Below are 20,642 nucleotides of genomic sequence, written 5' to 3'. Positions count from 1 at the left end.
AGACATACCATGTTTTGACAGTTTGTGTCTGTCAACTTATGTATATTCAAGAGTAGTAAGATGTATTGTGTATTAACTTAAGGAGAAAATTACATTTGTTTAATATGCTTGAGACATTTAGCAATGAGTTTCTCTGAGTTAATCTGTCAATGAAATTTGAATTTAAAGAGAATGATGCCAATGATATGTTAACCTCAATTTTAGGATTCATTTTCCATAGGTCACAAATCAAAAGAAATTTCTTTCTTTCTTTCTTTCTTTTCTTTTCTTTTCTTTTTTTTTTTTTTTGTAAATGCAACATACAAACTTTATTTAACACAACAGGGAAGTCAACCAGGCACTTCCATCCGGGAGACGGGCCAGGGGACAGCTCTCTAACTATAACTAACTGCAGCTGCGTTAACTGGGCTCTCGCTGTGAAGAATACAGCTCCCGCACAGGCATGGATGAAGAACTGTACACTCCAGTATTCACTGAATACTACCTTATATACACATATACAGTAACTTGGGAAGAGCCGACGTCTCCTGCACACTTCACTTCTGTTGATCTTTTGGAAGAGGTCGTCTAAAGAGAAGAATATGCGGCTCTGGCTCATGAATCATGTAGTGAACCCATCCCAGACTCTGCTGCACACCAAGTCGCCTCCATTCTTCTTCAGACATCAGTTGGGTTTTGGGTACTTGTTTGGAGAGTTCTCTGGGTAACATGACATGCCGGTACTCGTAGTGCTCGTCGAAGTACTTGTCCGAGTAATAAATCTGCTTGTGAGCCATCCTGCCGGTGCGCAGCGGACGGGCAGAGAAAAACGAGAGTGTGAAGAGCGGGCGCAGCCACTGCACGTCCGACCCTGACCAAGGCAACGACTCAACTCAAGAAATTTCTTAAGTGTAGATGCCATCACACACATTTTAAGCAATAGAATTAAAAGCAAGAAATATAGGATTTTGTATCAGTCTTGCCAGTTTCCTGCTGTGTGGCCCAGGGGCAAGGAAAGGTGACTTGTTGCTATAGACAGCTACTACAGCTGAAGATGGGAAACTGACATCTTTTTCCTTACAGATTAAAAAAAAAAACTTTAAAAATTAATTATTTCTCATTTTGTTTTCACTACTAAACCATTTTGGAGGAAGTTGCAAAAATCATGATGCTTTACCTCTAAATATTTTTTTTTTGACAGGCAGAGTGGACAGTGAGAGAGAGAGACAGAGAGAAAGGTCTTCCTTTGCCCTTGGTTCACCCTCCAATGGCCGCCGCGGCCAGCGCGCTGCGGCCGGCGCACCGCGCTGATACGATGGCAGGAGCCAGGTACTTACCCTGGTCTCCCATGGGGTGCAGGGCCCAAGCACTTGGGCCATCCTCCACTGCCCTCCCTGGCCACAGCAGAGAGCTGGTCTGGAAGAGAGGCAACTGGGACAGAATCCGGTGCCCCGACCGGGACTAGAACCCGGTGTGCCGGCGCCGCAAGGCGGAAGATTAGCCTAGTGAGCCGCGGCGCTGGCCTACCTCTAAATATTTCAATGAATGTATACTAAGTATAGAAATTTGACTTTTAAGTTTTCATTTTCATTATATTTGAATAGTAGACAGAGACAGAAAGATACACACAGAGATCTCTCCCATCTGTTGGTTCACTCCCCAGATGTCTGCAACAGCCAGGGGTGGGCCATGCTGAAGGAGAATAACGCTTCATTTGTGTTTTCCAAGGGGGTGGCAGAAATCCAAGAATTTGAGTCATAACAATGTTTTAAAATTTTTAATTATTAGAACCTTATACAAAAAATAAAATTTCAAATTCAGGCCATTTAACATTGATGCAATTCTGTTATTCTATATATCATTCATTTTAAAATGTTGCTATCAGAGGATGAATTTTGAAATGATCTGAATAGAGGGACAAGTAGCATGATTAGGTAAAGGGAGGAGCTAATACAATTGCAAAAATTGTGTGAACCTCTGAAACTTCAGTTTGTCTCAATTTAGCCTAATTTAAAATGCTCCCCAAAATACGATGCTCTAGATATTTGTTCCTCTTCCCCTTCTCCTTCTTGCCTTTCTCCACCAGCTAGAGAAAGGTTTTATAGCAAGGAAGGGACAACTGTTGGTAAAAAAAAAATGTATTGGGTAACACCATTATTCCTGAAAGCTTAATTTTAAAGTTGATCACAATGGTATTAAGAATCCACTGGAACAGAATAATTTAATAGCATATGATAAATGTAGATTCATTCTTGGTTCAACAACGAAGACTGAATCCATCAATGGAAATATACACCACTGTCTTTTCAATTACTTCCATATTTTTTCCCAAATTTCAAGATACACAGTCTAACTCGTGATGTTGAGGTAATGTGGGATCCTCAACAATATGCTTGCACAAAGTACTGATGTTCCAAAGGGGGTTGATGTTTATCATTGCTCAGACATCCTATGAATCTAACTCACTAGAAAGGAAAATGAATGAGGGGAATACCTAGGCATTAACCAAGCTCCCTAAAACATCCAGTCTCCAATGGTCCAATGCTGCCTGAATCCTACCCCAAAGACTAGGATAGATAGGATTTGGAAGATAGAGACTGTCAACTAGATTTATACTACTTAAGAGCCTAGACATTTAGGAGGATCATTCAGACTTCTCTGAAAATGTCAGTAAGCCCAAGAGGAGACATGAAAATACAGCCTGGTTGTGTAAGTATCCTTATGTTGATGGTGGTTGTGGTTGAAGTGGGGGAGGGGGTAGGGGAAGCATATATTCAAATCCAGCAACTTCTTTATTGTAGTGATTAAGTATGTGGATTGTGAAGCTAAGATAGGGTACAAATTCTAGCTCCATAGCTTACTAGCTGTTTAATATGGGACAAATTACTCAATATTCCCATGCTCTGCAAAATGGGAATATAGTATATCCTTGTTTCATAATATTATTATGAGAATTAATTAACTTTTTTTGTTTTTAAAGATTTTACTTATTTGAGAGGTAGAGTTACAGACAGTGAGAGGGGGAGACAGAGAGAAAGCTCTTCCTTCTGTTGATTCACTCCCCAAACGGCCGCCACAGTTGGTGCTGTGTCGATCTGAAGCCAGGAGCCAGGTGCTTCCCCTTGGTCTCCCATGCAGGTGCAGGGGCCCAAGCATTTGGGCCATCCTCCACTGCACTCCCGGGCCACAGCAGAGAGCTGGACTGGAAGAGGAGCAGCCGGGACAAGAACTGGCGCCCACATGGGATGCCTGTGCTGCAGACAAAGGATTAACTTACTGTGCCACGGCACCAGCACCACAGAATTAATTAACATTTATAAAATGATCATTTTCTTTAGAAAGCACTCTGTGAGTCCTTATAACATGCTCTTGAAACAATTCTTGATGGTAAACATCTACATGACTGTTGCTGGAAATATGATGGAAATGTGTTAGAGGAAGATATGAAAAGTGAGTATAAGGCATGTAAAAGATTTAGTAAAAGGTGATGTCTGTTTTCTGTTAGTTCCTTTGTCAATTAGTTGTCTGAATCCTGCCTCATCTTCATGCTTTCTTATGTCTTTGCCTGGATGAAAATCAAAACAAACCAGGATAAAGTGATCAAAAAATAAAGCTTGGGGTTAGTATTGTGGCAGAGTGGGTTAAGCTGCCACTTACAACACTGGCAGTCCATACTGGAGTACCAGTTCAAGTCCCAGCTACTCCATTTCTGACCCACCTTCCTGCTAATGTGCCTAGGAAGGAGAGGATGATGGTTCAAGTACTTGGGCCCCTGCAACCACGTGGGAGACAATGATACAGATCCTGGCTCCTGGCTTTGATCTGGTCCAGTCCTGGCCTTGGTGGCATTTGGAGAGTGAATCAGTGGAAGTAAGATCTCTCTGTCTCCTCTTCTCGTTCACTCTGCCTTTCAAATGAAAATAAATACATCTTTAAAAAAAACCACAAAGCTTATATGTACAGATTAGTATGTAAAGGATATGTGAACAAAAAATTCATCAGCAAAGGAGTGTCTAGAATAGATGCCATCATACAGTTCAAGAAAGTTGGCCTTAGAGCACCTGGTGGGTTTCCACTCATTTCCAAGTTCTCCTACAGGGGCAGGCATCTCCAAACCTGTTGCGCAGCCTTTGTTCTTACCCTTCATGATACCCAGAATACCTTCTCTTTCCATCGATATCTATCCTCCAAGCTCATTTACTTCACAAAGTTCTCAGAACCCTCAAAGCCACCCTGAAATATAATGAACCATGAATACTGAAGTGAGAAAGATTACACCTTTGCTCCTGCCATTTCCTAGTTTATGATTTCAGGAGAATTACCTAATCTCCTGAAGGTTCAGTTTCTTTAGTCAAACAAGAATATCTACCTGATCAGGCCCATATGGGGATTAAATGAAATAATTAGCATGATTATACAATAAATGGTAATTTAATACTTTTATTACAATTTATTTATTTCATGAAATTCTATCTGTACCCTTTAGGAATGAATACTTTGCATTTTAATTTTGGTGAAATTTCCTTATTATGAATCCTGATGAGGCTGGTGTTGAGGTATAGTGTTAGATAAAGCCTGGCTGCTCCATTTCTAAACTAGCTCCCTGTTAATGTCCTGGGAAAGGCAAAGGAAGATGGCCCAAGTGTTTGGGATCTTGCCACCCATGTGGGAGACCAGGTTAAACCTCCTGGCTCCTGGCTTTGGCCAGGCCCAGTGCTGGCCATTACAGTCATCTGGAGAGTGAACCAGTGGATGGATGATCTCTCTCTCTCAGTCTCTCCCTCTCTGTGACTCTGCTTTTCAAATAAACAAACAAATTTTTAAAAATAAATAAATGAATAAATGAATCCCTGATGACAGAGGTCATATATATATATGAATCAAAACCTGTTGGCAATTAGTAGAAACTCAACTCAAAATAACTTTAAAAATAAAGGGAGTTCATTTATATGAAAACTCTAGGAAGATCAAGAACCTCAAAAAATATTTAAAAAAAGGTTGGTCTCTGTTTTTCTTTTTGTATATGTGTGTCTGTGCAGAGGGCTTGCTTTTAACAGTGCTATTCCTACATTTAACCAGCTACAAATCCCAGTGGAAGAAATGGTATCTTTTCAATAGTTCTAGCAAAAAAAAATTGGAGTTAGGTTTTAGACTAAGTTACCCTCCTACACTATATATTTATGGCTTAGGTAGCAATGATTCTGACTGGCCAAATTTGGGTCATATGATAACCATGCTTGCTACAGAGTGATATCAGCCCTGTTGGATCCACATGGATTAAGAATGAAAAAGGGATGTATCCCAGAGTAAAATCAGTATTTTGGAATGATAAAAAGGAACAGATGTTGGGAAGAAAAATAATTATGTGGCATTTTGTAAAACACAGCCTCCCATGAGAATATTTTAGGCATGGAAAGCCAAGACACTCTGGCAAAAACAAAAGAAAAGAAAACAAAATACACCTATATGAAAGATCTCTGCGAGTGAGATCTCAGTGGAAAGAACAGGTCATCAAAGAAGGAGGTACCTTTCTCTGAAGGGAGGAGAGAACTTCCACTTTGACTATGACCTTGTCTAAATAAGATCAGAGTCTGCGAACTCAAAAGGCCTCCATAGCCTTGGCAACTTATGACAAGAGCCTAGGGTGATTACTGACACCATAAACAAGAATGTCAATTTGCTAAGTCAACAACAGGAGTCACTATGCACTTACTCCCCATGTAGGATCTTTGTCCTTAGTGTGCTGTACATTGAGATTTAATGCTATAAACTAGTACTCAAACAGTATTTTTCACTTTGTGTTTCTGTATGGGTGCAAACTGTTGAAATCTTTACTTATTATATGCTAAATTGATCTTCTGTATATAAAGAGAATTGAAAATGAATCTTGATGTGCATGGAAGGGGAGAGGGAGCGGGAGAGGGGAGGGTTGCGGGTGGGAGGGAAGTTATGGGGGGGGGAAAGCCATTGTAATCCATAAGCTGTACTTTGGAAATTTATATTTATTAAATAAAAGTTAGAAAAAAAAACACAGCCTCCCTTATAAATGTGGAAGCCATCAAACCTAGTATCCTTAGTTTTTTTAAATCAGTCTCATCCTAAGTGTCTACAAGCCCACAGACACAATGAAGATAACCTACTGTGTAACTATGGGGAGAAATAGCTTAAAGCAGTGATGTTAAACATGAGATCACATTCAGTTCCTTCAACTTCCACTTCTGGCCAAAATGGAGTAACAAGGACCATGTTTACTCTCTTGCCTGAAAAACAATTAAGAAGAAGTATCTAAGGTATCAGGCCATAAAGTGAACCCTATAATTGCACAGGTTACTGAACTGAGAAAGTTTCCAATTTACATAACAAAGAGAGGAAACTGAGGTAAACCCCTGTGTTGAATAAAAGAATTTGAGAATCAAGACAACAAAACGGGCTGGAGTTTACAAAAGAAAAGACCAGAGGGAAGAAGGCTGCAGAGAACAAACCCTGGGGAACTTCTGAAGGCCCCCTTTGAGAGTTCAGCAGAATGCTCATCAGTGCATACCTATAAGGAAACCACTGGAGAAAAAACTACATGATAGTTTTTTTATGCTAGTTTTATACGAGCACAAAGAACAGTGCTCAGACAGGGCTAGAAATTAGTGCCTGCAACCACCACACTGGATTTTCAGAATTTGCACAATTCCCAATTTGCAGTTAATAAGGTACTTAGAAAGAGCTTGCCTCAGTGATGGGAAATAATGAGCCTTGAGTCTCCAGACTAAATCCTGCTTTGGTACTTCCTAACAAATCTTACAATGACAACCTATAATGAGCAATTTTTTTTCCAAGTGACTTAATTATGGCCCAGAATACTTACAGAAAACAAAAAATATCCAGCATTCATAAAATTAAATTCATATTTGACATCCAGCCAAAAACTAGTCATATAAAGAAATAAGAAAATATGTCATAAGGGGAAATGTCAATCAATAAAAAGTGATCCAGAATTGGACCAAATGTTTGAATTTGCAGAAAAATTTCTAAAGATACAACTACAATGCTTGAGACTTAAAAATTCACTGTATGGGATTAATAGCAAGCTATATATCTCAGAAGAAAAAGTAAACTTGAAGATAGCAATATAAACTATTCCAAATGAAGCAAAGATAAAAATTAAGAGTGAAAAGAGTTATCAGCAAGCTCAGAAACATCTTCAATAAATGCAAAATGTGTAGTTAGAACACCTCAAAGAAGAGAGGCAGAAAAGTACTGGAAGATGTAATGGCTAAATCTTTCTAACTTTTGATGAAAACACAAATCTACAGACCTAGTGAAACTCAAGTTCAGATTCACAGTTCAGTGAACCTCAAGCATCAAAATTATAAAGAAAACTTAATTACACCAAAGTGTACCTTACGCAAATTATTTTAAAAGGTGATAAAGAGAAAATCTTAAAATCAACCAGAGGAAAAAAAGACATTACATACAGAAGAAAAAGATGAGGATGAAAGCATTTTTCTTCTCAGAAACAATGCAAGCAGAAAGACAGTGAAACAACATCTTTAAAGAACAGAAAGGTGAAAAAAGTATACAAATCTATGCTACTAAGTGAAATTAATTTTTCAAAAATGATGATTAAAGACTTTTAAGATACATAAAGGCTGAAAGAATTCATTAGCAGCAGAGCTGAATTATAAGAAATGTTAAAGAAGTGTTTCAGGCAGAAGGGAAACAGCACTAGATGGAAATATGGATCTACACAACGGAATAAATAGCAGTGATGACTGATAATGGTAATTACATGAGTATACACACACAAGCAGAGGGAGTATTCAAAAATGTCATGAAAATGCCTATTTTAAAGAATGTTTGCATAGATTTCAGCTTTTTGCACCAAAAAAACTAATTTTTTAAAAGATTTTATTTATTTATTTGACAGGTAGAGTTACAGACAGTGAGAGAGACAGAGAGTAAGGTCTTCCTTCCATTGGTTTACTCTCCAAATGGCCGCAACGGCTGGAGCTGAGCCGATCTGAAGCCAGGAGCCAGGTGCTTCTTCCTAGTCTCCCATGTGGGTGCAGGGGCCCAAGGACTTGGGCCATCTTCTATTGCTATCCCAGGCCACAGCTGAGAGCTGGACTGGAAGAGGAGCACCTGGGACTAGAACCGGCACCCATATGGGATGCCGGTGCCGCAGGTGGAGGATTAACCTAGTGCGCCACAGCGCTGACCCCTAAAAAAACTAATTTTAAAATTCCATTTTCCATACAATTTTTAAGTACTCTCACACACAATACCTAAAAGTTTACTGCTAATATGAGTATAAATCTATAAATAAGATGAAGTAATGGAAATAAACATATAATGTTATTACTAATCAAATTAAAACTGGAGTGATTAAAAACATACAAGGAAGGTTGGGGGGGACAGAAAAAGTGCTGTTTTCTCATTATTTACTTGTGCATTTAATAAACAAATAGTCATTCTGAATCTATGTAGTAGTAGGTCTCTGAAAACAAAATGAAAAACCTAAATTGCTGTGGTATGTATGCTCTCATCTTGCCTAATTTCAAGCTATTTGAATCATCCAACTCACAAATCTCCTGAAATTTTAAAATACAGGCTCTCCTGAGTCAGTCCTGGCCAGCTTGAGCATACCCACGATTCCAAGATACCAAAATGTGGGCACAGAGTGAGTCATTTTATTCTTAAGAAGAGACTCTCCTTTGTACTAAATTTTTTTTTTTTGTTTAGAATTTAAACACTGAAAAATCAAAAGGCACAAAATGATCCGGGGGCTATAAATAGATGTGGAACAGGATTTACAGTAGCATTCTACACTCCCTTCTTTCTTATTAAATCAGTTAGGCTTTCTTTTGGTTTTCGTAAACCTAGATACCTGCTGTCCAAATAATAGAATCTGGTAGAACACTTTCACCAGAGAAACTGGGTATGCCCGCTGATGATGAGAGGATAGGCCTTTCAGGGTGTTCAAAGTCTATTTGGTACATTTTTTAAAGAAAAGTTAGTGTCTGTCATGGATTTCATCAACTTCCAGACTGTATCAATTCATCCCAGTCTTCTCTAAAAGATTGGAATTAAGGGTTGCCACTGATAGAGGGCAAATTAAGGTTTCTCATTATGAAATTTAAAGCAAATCTTGATGAATGTTGACTTAATTATCTTTGTATTACTTTTTATTTTTTAGTGTGTGTGATAGGTAGGGGGGATAAAGAGGGTGAAAGTGGGTTTTATTTTTTGCTCTTCTTATTACTGGTAAGTAAGATGGGCTTGGTGTTCTCACACCTGTAATCTCACGTGGGAAATGGAGTAGTGACCATAGATAATCATGGGATTTCTGGTACAATACCTTAAAAATCAAGGAGATGAAATCTCATCAACCTCCACTTTGAATATGACCTTGTTAAACAAGATAAGAGTCGGTGAACTCAAAAGGCTTCCATAGCCTTGGAAACTCATGACTGGTGCATAGGGAGATTACTGACGCCATAAACAGGAGTGTCAATTTGTAAAGTCAACAACAGGAGTCACTGTGCACTTACTCCTCATGTAGGATCTCTGTCCTTAATGTGCTGTACATTGAGACTTAATGCTATAATGAGTACTCAAACAGTATATTTCGCTTTGTGTTTCTGTGTGGGTGCAAACTGTTGAAATCTTTACTTAATGTATACTAAACTGATCTTCTGTAAAAAAAAAAAAGAAGAAATTATCAATTCCCAACTTGACTCTCACTGGGATTAAACATGACAATAGGTCTGATCTGATTTCATCATCATTTAAAAATCATCTATTATTTTTCACTTTATGTTTGTGTGGGAGCAAACTGTTGAAATCTTTACTTAATGTATGCTAAACTGATCTTCTGTATATAAAGAGAATCGAAAATGAATCCTCATGTGAATGGAAGGGGAGAGGGAGTGGAAAAGGGGAGGGATGCGGGTGGGAGAGACGATATGGGGGGGAAGCCATTGTAATCCATAAGCCGTACTTTGGAAATTTATATTCATTAAATAAAAGTTAAAAAATAAAATAAAATAAATCCAGATTTTTAAAAAAAATCAAGGAGATGGTTTCTCATAAGTGGGACTTTTAAGTGACCACGTATAATCTTGATGGGCAGTCATATTTGGCATATGTACGCCATCTTTGGCATACATCTGCCATTCACTTTAGGATTAAATATATCATTCACCCCTCTGCCCACTCCTAATGCCAAAGCAGTGAACTTTAAAGATGACTTATTTATTTATTTGAAATACAGTTACAGAGAGAGTGAGGGAGGGAGAGATTTTCCATCTGCTTCACAACCTAGATGGCCACAGCAGCTTGGACTCGGCCAGGGTGAAGCCAGAGCCTGGAACTCCATGTGGTTTTCCCCATGTGGGTGCAGAGGCCCAAGGATTTGGGCCATCTTCCACTGCCTTCCCAGGCACATTAGCAGGGAGCTAGATTGGATGTGGAGTAGCCAGGACTCAAACAAGCGCTCATGTGGGATGCCAGCATTGCAAGCAGTGGCTTAAACCACTGTTCCATGATACCAGCCCCACTGAATTTTAAAACTACCACACAATCTGTCCAGAAATGAAAACTATTTTGTCTTACCTGGATGATAGATTAGGGAGGGGAGATAAGTACTATTCTAAGTATGAACATTTTCCATTTAGTGTGCAAGGGAGTCCAGAACAGCATGTACTAGCTGAGGGATGTCCCAAAGCACATATTGTTAGAAATACATGCCAACTTGGGGCTGCCGCTGTGGCATAGCAGGTAAAGCCGTTGCCTGCAGTGCCGGCATCCCATATGGGTGCCGGTTCGAGTCCCAGCTGCTTTACTTCCAATCCAGCTCTCTGCTATGGCCTGGGAAACAGTAGAAAATGGCCCAAGTCTTTGGGCCCCTGCACCCACATGGGAGACCCGAAAGAAGCTTCTTGCTCCTAGCTTCGGATCTGCGCAGCTCCAGCCATTGCAGCCAACTAGAGAGTGAACCAATGGATGGAAGACCTCTCTCTCTCTCTCTTTTCCTATCCTTCTCTGTGTAACTCTTTCAAATAAATAAATAAATATTAAAAAAGAGAAAGAAATACATGCCACCTTCACTCCTCAGTTCAGAATAATCTCTTAGCTGAGGGGGATTCTTAATCAAACACATTAATTCTGTGGCCTCTAAGACAAAGTCTTTCTGTTCAATGGTGCCTGGAAACTCAACCTGTACTTACAGCTTAGGATATGAAGAACTCAGGGTGATGGGGAAGGAAGGCAGACAAGGACAGTAAGAGATAGAGAACATGAAATGGTGACAAAGTCCAAGATCTAACAGCAGTAATACTAGGATCTCCTCATAGCTGGGCCATAATTTCTGGTGATCTTAACCAAGTCTTTTTACCTTTCTGATTTCCATTAGTATCATCTTAATAAAAATATTGGACCCAATGCATTATATAGGGCTTTCTTGTAACAAGATTCAATGCAGCTTAGTTCAGTTTACAAAGCGCTTTCTACATATATAATATTTAATGATCCTGTAAATAGCATTCTGAGATAGGTAAGAGTGGGTGTATTCGTCCCCAGTTGACACACAAGGAAACTGAAGCTCAGAGGCTAATATTTATCACTTATTTTTGGCCAATGAGTGAAAAACGCTATGTGGATCATCTCCCTTAGTCTTCATAATGACCTTTTGAAGACTTGCTTTTTTTAAAAAAAATTTACTTATTTATTTATTTGAAAGACAAAGCAAGAGGGAGAGGGCAAGGGAGAGGGAGAGACTGTCAGGTCTGAGCCAAACCAATGCTGGGAGCCAGGAATTCCACACGGCTCTCTCACATGGATGGCAGGGACCCAAGTACTTGGGCCATCATCTGCTGCTTTTTGAGGCATATCAGCAGGTAGCTGGATCAGAAGTGGAGCAGGGGCTTGTACTATGGCAGAGTGGGTAAAGTTGCAGCCTGCAGTGCTAGCATCCCATATGAGCACCAGTTCGAGTCCCAGCTGCTCCACTTCTGAACCAGCTCTCTGCTATGGCCTGGGAAAGCAGTGGAAGATGGCCCAAGTCCCCATGTGGGAGACCCGGAAGAAGCTCCTGGCTCCTGGCTTCGGATCAGCACAGCTCCGACTGTAGCAGCCATTTGTGAAATAAACCAGTGGATGGAAGACCTCTCTCTCTCTCTCTGCCTTTCTGTAACTCTGCCTTTCAAATAAATAAATAATTTTTTTTTAAAAAGTGGAGCATCCAGGACTCAAACTCTGTTCCTATATAGGATGCCAGCATTTCAAACTGTAGCTTAACCTGCTGCACCACAACACTAGCCCCTTTTGAAGACTTTTATGGTAGATAGTATAATTATTTACATTTTACAGATGAAAATATTGGGGCACAAAGAGGTTCAATGATCTACCTATGGTTATCTAGATGGAAAGTGCCTAGGTTTTGTGTCTTGCACACAACAATAATGACATATCTGTTTTTCCTGTTAAGAGCACAAATGGATGCTTGCTTTTGGGAACAGTAGGTAAGAATCAGGGAACAAACAATCAATCAGGATTAGGGAAAACATAAACCTGTTTTGGGTAAGCAGACCCTTGGCAACATTGTGAATATTATCTCTATCACCCTCAGTAAGCTGGCTAGGCTAATATTCCGCCTGTGGCCCCGGCAACCCGGGTTCTAGTCCTGGTTGGGGCGCCGGTTCTGTCCCGGTTGCTCCTCTTCCAGTCCAGCTCTCTGCAGTGGCCCGGGAAGGCAGTGGAGGATGGCCCAATGTGGGGAGCAGCTCGGACTAGACTGTTACTGGAATTAAGACTTATTCTATGCACCTGCTCTCCCACAATATGGCGCTGGGAGAGAAGAAAACAGCTTCTACACAGCTGCCTCCAGTTCAACCAATAAACTGTAGGACTTGCTCCTGATTGGAGGAGAGCAGCGTACTCGGCGTGTGGGCAGCCGAGTTGGGATTGGCAGAGGAGGACTATAAAGGAGGAGAGAGACGGCATGCACCAGGAACATCTAAGGGGAACATCTGAGGGAACGCCTGTGCAGCCCCCGAGAGAGCCGGCCGGCGGAGTGCCGCTCCCCTGCGGAAGTGGGGAATGTGGCCAGGGGGAACCGCCCTTCCAAGGAGGTGGAAGGGACAGTAGCCAACCCGGGAAGAACCAGCAGCAAACCCGGGGAGGGCCGAGCAGACGAAAGAACAGCGCAGGGTCCTGTGTCGTTCCTCCATGAAGAGGGGGAGCGACATAATGGTGCCGTGACTCGGATATGAAGCCTAGGAAGGGCTTAGTGTCGTTCCTCCATGAAGAGGGGGAGCGACACCCAAAGTGCTTGGGCCCTGCATCCACATGGGAGACCAGAAGGAAGCACCTGGCTCCTGGCTTCAGATCGGTGCAGCACACCGGCCATAGCGGCCATTTGGGGGGTGAACCAGCGGAAGGAAGACCTTTCTCTCTGTTTCTTTCTCTAACTGTCTAACTCTGCCTGTTACAAAAAAAGTTGTGAGCTGGTTCCATAGGCCCTTATTTTCTAAAGCTCAAGGAAGTGGTAAAGCACAGTTTCTAGAGAAAGGGGTTCACAATCCTCAAAGGCCAGGTGACAATCTTCTAATTGCCTGTTTAGAGAAGTGGTTCAATTGGTCTGATTTTTAAGCTTTTCTGGTGATTCTACTATGTAATCAGGGTTCAAAATAAATGCATTTCTTACTGATGGCTGCACATGGAAATCATCTGGAGGGGAGCTGGCGTTGTGGGTTAAGCTACCACCTGTGATACCAGAATCGCATATTTCGTGCCAGTTTTGAGCTCCAGCTCTTCTGCTTCCAACTCATGTTCCTGCTAATGCACTTAGAAAGGCTACAGGTGATGGCCTAAGTGGTTGGGCCCCTGCCACCCATGTCGGAGACCCGGATGGAATTCCTGGCTCCTAGGTATGCCCTGGCCCAGCCCTGGTTGTTCTGACCATTTGGGTAGTGAACCACCAATGGAAGATCATCTCTATCTTTCCCTCTTTCCATCACTCTGCCTTTCAAATAATTTTTTTAAAAAAGAGAAGAAATCATCTGGAAAATTTTTAAATTACAAAAGTGCCTAACCCTCAGGAATTCTGATATAATTTGTGGCTTAAACTCACTTTTGATTTATTTTACTTATTTGAAAGACAGAGTTACAGAGACAGGTAGAGACAGAGAGAGAGGTCTTCCATCTGCTGGTTCACTCCCCAGATAGCCGCAATGGCCAGAGCTGCGCCGATCCAAAGCCAGGAGCCAGGCGTTTCTTCTGGGTCTCCCACGTGGGTGCAGGGGCCCAAGGACTTGGGCCATCTTCTACTGCTTTCCCAGGCCATAGCAGAGAGCTGGATCAGAAGAGGAGGAGCTGAAACTAGAACGGGAGCCCATATGGGATGCTGGCGCTTCAGGCCAAAGCTTTAACCTGCTGCACCACAGCGCTGGCCCCACTTTTGATTTTTTATAGATTCCTGAGTGATGTTACTGGAGATCCACGAACAAAAACTATGGAATTAATTAGAAAGCCTAAAAACTACTATAAGCTCTACCATTTACTAACTAAATAACCTTGGGTAATTGAGTAAGTAACTTAATCTTAGTTTCTTCATTTTTTTATTTGAAAGGCAGAGTTATGGGGAGGGGAGAGAGGGGAAGAGAGGGAGAGGGAGTGAGCATCTTCCATTTGCTGGTTCACTCCCTAAATAGCTGAAATGGCCGGGGCTGGGCCAGGCCAAAGCCAGGATTCCAGAGCTTCTTACGGTCACTCATGTGGGTACAGGGGCCCAAGCACGTGGGGGCATCTTCCATTGGTATCCCAGGTACATTAGCAGGGAGCTGGATTGGAAGTGAAGCAGCCAGGTTTTGAACTGCTGCCCATATGGGATGCTAGCATTGAAGGCAGAGGCTTAACCTGTTACACCATAACGCCTACAACTAGTTTCTTCATTTTTAAAAGAGAAAACAGTAAAACATCGTGCTGTTATTCTGATAATTAAATGAGATCAGGCTTGTAAAGTGCTAATTTCTGGTATGCAGTAAGTGCTTTAAAAAGTTACAGTGATAAACTACTATGCAGAATAAAAAGCACTTGATAAATTAAATCTTATAAGGTGGTGGTTGTTAAGCTTTAGGCATGCATCAGAATCACCTGCAGGCTTGTTAAAACACAAGTTGCCTCTCTCCATGTATACTTTAAGTCTACTGTAGATAATAAAATGACTTTGTAACAAGTTCCCAAGTGCTGCTTCTTTTTTGAATATTACACTCTGAGAAGCACTGTAAGATTAGCTTTAACAGTTTTAGTCGCTCTCAAAAAAAAAGGATAATTTACGACGTTTTACTAGTGTAACTTAAGGTACTTCAATTTAAGATGGCTGCTCTGTCATTGTGTCATCTCTCATGCTATGCAAAGCTGCCCCACAGTGACCTCTGTAATGGTAGTGGAGGAGTTCTCATGGCTCAGTCCAACTGGGAGTATGGGGTGGAAAAGCCCCTTCCTCCCCTCTGTAAATACATTTGTGGCTACAGCCTGAGAGGTGAGTGGTATTCCAGTGTGCACAGTGCCATGCTGTGTTGTCCCACTTGCTGCACCTTGCCTGGGACCTGTTGTAGTCCCTTGGGTCTTCTCAGAGTCACTGACTTAGTTGTTTTATAAGAGTTCTTCTTAGTTCATATTGAAGGTTCAGTCAAATTAAACACTTAAAGCCTTCTATTCTGTAATTCCTATGGAATGCCCATTTGGTTTCCATCTATATCCTAGCCATGCTACTCTAGCTGCCTCGAGAGGTGACAAAATGATTTTCTATCTCTTATAAACAAGAGCCATAGTGGATGCATCTGAGATGGATGCTCACAATGTAGCTCTACTGGAAACGACTGCAGAGCTGAAAGAAAAGACAATGCTAATTTACACTCACTAATAAAGAATCTGAAGGAAATGACTTCTGACCAGTCCACGTCAGAAAACTGATCCAGAATCAAGACGTGAGTATTGCTATCTTCAACAACAGGTGCTAACTGGTCATTTCTTTGAAAAAACTGACTAAATGATCTCTTTGTGCAGAAGTATGAAACAAGACCCCTACCTTACATTTTACACAAAAATCCACTCAAAATGGATCAAGGACCTAATCTATGACCCAATACCCTCAAATTACTGGAGAACACTGGGGGAGCTCTGCAAGACATTGGCATAGGCAAAGATTTCTTGGAAAAGACCCAGAAGCACATGCAATCAAAGCCAAAATTGACAAACAGGATTACATCAAGCTGAGAAGCTTGTGCACAGCAAAAGAAACACTCAGCAAAGCAAAGAGGCAACCACAGAATGGGAGAAATCATTTGCTTAATATGTTATCCCTCTTAGTATTTTTTTTTTGTTTGTTCTACTTAATACTTTTGGTTGAATACTGTAATCAATACACAATTCTTCTTAAGTGCTGAAACTTAACTGAAAAGTGATTGCTGTTAAATATAAGAGTGGGAATAAGAGAGGGAAGAGATGTGCAATTCGGGACATGCTCAAGCTGACTCGCCTCAAACGGTGGAGTTAGAAACATACCAGGGGATTCGAATTCAATCCCATTGAGGTGGCATGTACCAATGCCATCTCACTAGTCCCAGTGATCAATTTCTGTTCACAATTGATCATAATGATAGGACTAAGAACCAAAGGGATCACATAAACAAGAATAGTGTCTGCAAATACTAGCTGATAGAATAAAAAAGGGAGAGAATGATCCAACATGGGAAGTGAGATACACAGCAGACCCATAGAATGGCAAATGTCCTAAACAGCACTCTGGCCTCAGAATCAGCACTTAAGGCATGAGGATCCGGGTGAAATGCCCATGAGAGTATTTCAGGCATGGAAAGCCAAGACACTCTGGGGCGGGGGGAAACTAAATGAAAGATCTCCACTAGTGAGATCCCAGTGGAAAGAATGGGTCATCAAAGAAGGAGGTACCTTTCTCTGAAGGGAGGAGAGAACTTCCACTTTGACCATGGCCTTGTCTAAATATGATCAGGGTCAGTGAACTCAGGGGGCTTCCATAGCCTTGGCAGCTCATGACAAGAGCCTAGGGTGATTACTGATGCCATAAACAAGAGTGTCAATTTGTTAGGAGTCACTGTGCACTTACTCCTCATGTAGGATCTTTGTCCTTAGTGTGCTGTACATTGAGACTTAATGCTATAACTAGTACTCAAACAGTATTTTTCACTTTATGTTTCTGTGTGGGAGCAAACTGTTGAAATCTTTACTTAATGTATGCTAAACTGATCTTCTGTATATAAAGAGAATCGAAAATGAATCTTGATGTGAATGGAAGGGGAGAGGGAGTGGATAAGGGGAGGGTTGCGGGTGGGAGGGACGTTATGGGGGGGAAGCCATTGTAATCCATACTCTGTACTTTGGAAATTTATATTCATTAAATAAAAGTTAAAAAAAAAGAAATTATTTGCCAACTATGCAACTGATAAAGGATTATAACCAAAATATATAAAGAGCTCAAGAAATTCCAAAACAACAAGACAAATGATCCAGTTAAGAAATGGGCAATGGACTTAAACAGGCATTTTTCAAAAAAGGAAATTCCAATGGCCAACAGACACATGGAAAAAATGCTCAGGATCACTAGGCATCAGGGAAATGCAAATCAAAACCACAATGAAGTTTCACCTCACCCCCATTAGAATGGCTCTTATACACAAATCAACAAACAAAAAATGGTGGCAAGAATGTGGGGAAAAAGGTACCCTAATTCACTGTTGGTGGGAAAATAAAGTGGTATAGCCATTGTGGAAGACAATATGGAGATACCTCATAAATTTCTATATATATATCTACCATTTGACCCAGCCATCCCACTCCTAGGAATTTACCCAAACAAAATGAATCAGCATATGAAAGAGTGATTTGTACCTCAATGTTTACTGCAGCTCAACTCACAATAGCTAAGATTAGAATCAACCTAAATGTCCATCAAATGATGACTGGATAAAGAAATTATCGTATGTATATACCATGGAATATTAGTAAAAAAAATAAATAAATCCTATCATTCACAACAATATGGATGCAACTGGACTCCATTACCCTTAGTGAAATAAGCCAGTCCTAAAAAGACAAATACCATACATTTTCCCTGATCTGTGGTAACTAATAAAAGTACCTAAAAAGTAATCTACAGAAGTGAAATTAAAATTTGAGATTTTATGATTATTTACAGCCCTTGACTGTTGAGGATGTTTTTTTCTTCATACTATTTGTTGAACTCCTTACTTAGTATAGGGTTAATCTTATGAGTATAAAGTAAACTGAAAATATATTTTTGTAAAAACTTAAAGAGTGGGAATAGGAGAGGGAGGAGGAATAAGGGTGGAAGTGTGGGTGGGAGTTAGGGTAGGATGGAAATTATCACTATGTTCCTGAATCTGTATATATGAAATATATGAAGTTTGTATAACTTAAAATAAAAAAATCAAAATAGTGTAACAAGCGATAAAATATAGAGTTGTCTTAAAAAAACAATGGTGGGAGCCGGCGCCGTGGCTCAATAGGCTAATCCTCCACCTTGCGGCGCCGGCACACCGGGTTCTAGTCCCGGTTGGGGCGCCGGATTCTGTCCCGGTTGCCCCTCTTCCAGGCCAGCTCTCTGCTATGGCCAGGGAGTGCAGTGGAGGATGGCCCAGGTGCTTGGGCCCTGCACCCCATGGGAGACCAGGAAAAAGCACCTGGCTCCTGGCTCCTGCCAGGATCAGCGCGGTGCGCCGGCTGCAGCGGCGGCCATTGGAGGGTGAACCAACGGCAAAGGAAGACCTTTCTCTCTCTGTCTCTCTCTCTCACTGTCCACTCTGCCTGTCAAAAAAAAAAAAAAAAAAAAAAAAAAAAAACAATGGTGGGGATAATGTTTACCTCTAAGCTGATTTTCTAAGTGAATTCTAAGCAGTTTTCAGATGAAAAATTAATGTCTTCTGTCTTGGTTTCATTTGCCTTAAGAACATGGTTTAGTTTCTTATTTCATAATACTAATTTTTGAAAACTTTCTCTGTAAATTTAGGAAACAGGATGAATGTCCTATGTGTCCTATAATCCAAAGGTATGTGGTTGGTTCAAAAACAGAATTGGGCTTAATGCTGACTATTAGTAATCTTACATGGAGCAGCTGTTACGTTAGTATTGATAAATCATTTTTCTTATATAAAATATAGGTATATAACCTGCAGGTGATAAATTAACTGGTAATAAAAAATTTGTCTCTTCTGTTTTAAACCGAGCTTAACAGGATAAAAGAAAGGTAACAAAGCATGGGTTGACTAGGAGACATCCTTGTAGCAAGTTGCTTCCTACATTTAATTTTAAGATGAGTCTTTGTCATCTTCCAAAGCGGTAGACAGGTAAGAGGCTACTCTGAATGGTATTTTGTAAGGGAGTCAAAGAAGCTTCTGCAGAACTTTTCTTTCCATCAGTACTTCACAAGAGCTGCAGTTCCTCCTGATTTATACTCCCAACTTGGAAAAGACGCCACTAAAGCGGCTCATCCTCATGAAAAGATTAAATTCATGTCTAAACATATACTAAGGCTATAAAACACATTAAAGATGGCTAGGATATGATTATTTCTCAGTGGAAAGAGTCAGAAAAATGTTCTCCAGTGTAACAGGGGAGATTATACCAAATGAACCAAGGCTGGCAGATTTGTGTCCTGGCCCTGACAACTGCAGAGGTCATCACTTCTGTAGGAATAAGATAGGTTCTGGTCCAAAAGGGTAGGTAGGCATAGCTTATCTGTTGCATACTCTTCCTACTGCTTTTCAGTGCTTCTACTATATACTTCCCTCACTTTGCCCAGCCCTGGATTCCCAGATTTCCAACCAAGACTCTTTCTGGGTAGGAGGCATTATGGATGCTAATCTACACCCCAGTCAAAATCAACTTGGACTTAATTTTCATTTCTCTAATATCTGGCTAGGCCTAGGCAGTTGACTTGCTGAATTTAGACACAGAAATTCACACTTAATATATGAATTACTGGTGCTATTTAATGGGGTATTTCAAGACATTTGCATGAAAATTAGCTCAAAGGAATGAGTTTCAAATAAAGGAAAGCCAGGCATTGTAGACAGTGGTAGAGTTTTGGTTGTTTTTAATATGTGTGATAGTATGCACTGGGTAGTGGGGTGGTGGTACTCTGAAGCAGTCTTCACAACTTATCCTCTCCATTTTTGGAAGCAGGCAATATAATTTGATTGCCAGGTGGTATTTGGGCAAAGGGTGCCAATATTCTCTAAATCAGAGAAAGTGGGGAGAGAGTTCTGGAAGCTTAGCTCCACAGGTTGGGTTTAGATAGATCTTTACCTCCAGGAGCCAATGTTTGGCCTAGCAGTTAAGACACTGTTTGGGATGCCCATATCCGATATTATGGTGCCTGGGTTTGAGTCCCAACTCTGTTTCTCATTCCAGCTTCCTAATTATGTATACCCTGGGGAACAGCAAGGTTATGGCTGAAGTACCTGGGTCCCTGCTACCCAAGTAGGAGACCCAGATGAGCTCCTGGTTCAGTCAGTCTGTTGCAGGCATTTTTGAGTGGACCAGCAGATGGGAAATGTCTTCATGTCTGTCTCTCTGCCTTTCAACAAAAAGAATATTAAAAAAAATCTCTTTAC

The 20,642-nt window shown here is 40.8% G+C and overlaps 1 pseudogene across 1 annotated transcript; it reads right to left on the bottom strand.

Annotated features, from left to right (window-relative positions):
• Nucleotides 1–238: 238 nt before the first annotated feature.
• Nucleotides 239–869, bottom strand: LOC100345453 (cyclin-dependent kinases regulatory subunit 2 pseudogene; annotated as a pseudogene). The gene has a single exon (XR_016228182.1). The product of XR_016228182.1 is annotated as a cyclin-dependent kinases regulatory subunit 2 pseudogene (transcript).
• Between the last annotated feature and the right edge of the window lie 19,773 nt (nucleotides 870–20,642).

Source organism: Oryctolagus cuniculus, chromosome X (genome assembly GCF_051225735.1).
Source record: "Oryctolagus cuniculus isolate XC-2025 breed Fujian yellow rabbit chromosome X, ASM5122573v1, whole genome shotgun sequence".
NCBI classification, from domain to species: Eukaryota; Metazoa; Chordata; class Mammalia; order Lagomorpha; family Leporidae; genus Oryctolagus; species Oryctolagus cuniculus.
The sequence above is the reverse complement of the archived record's forward strand: the minus strand, read 5'-3'. Positions and strand labels throughout refer to the sequence as shown.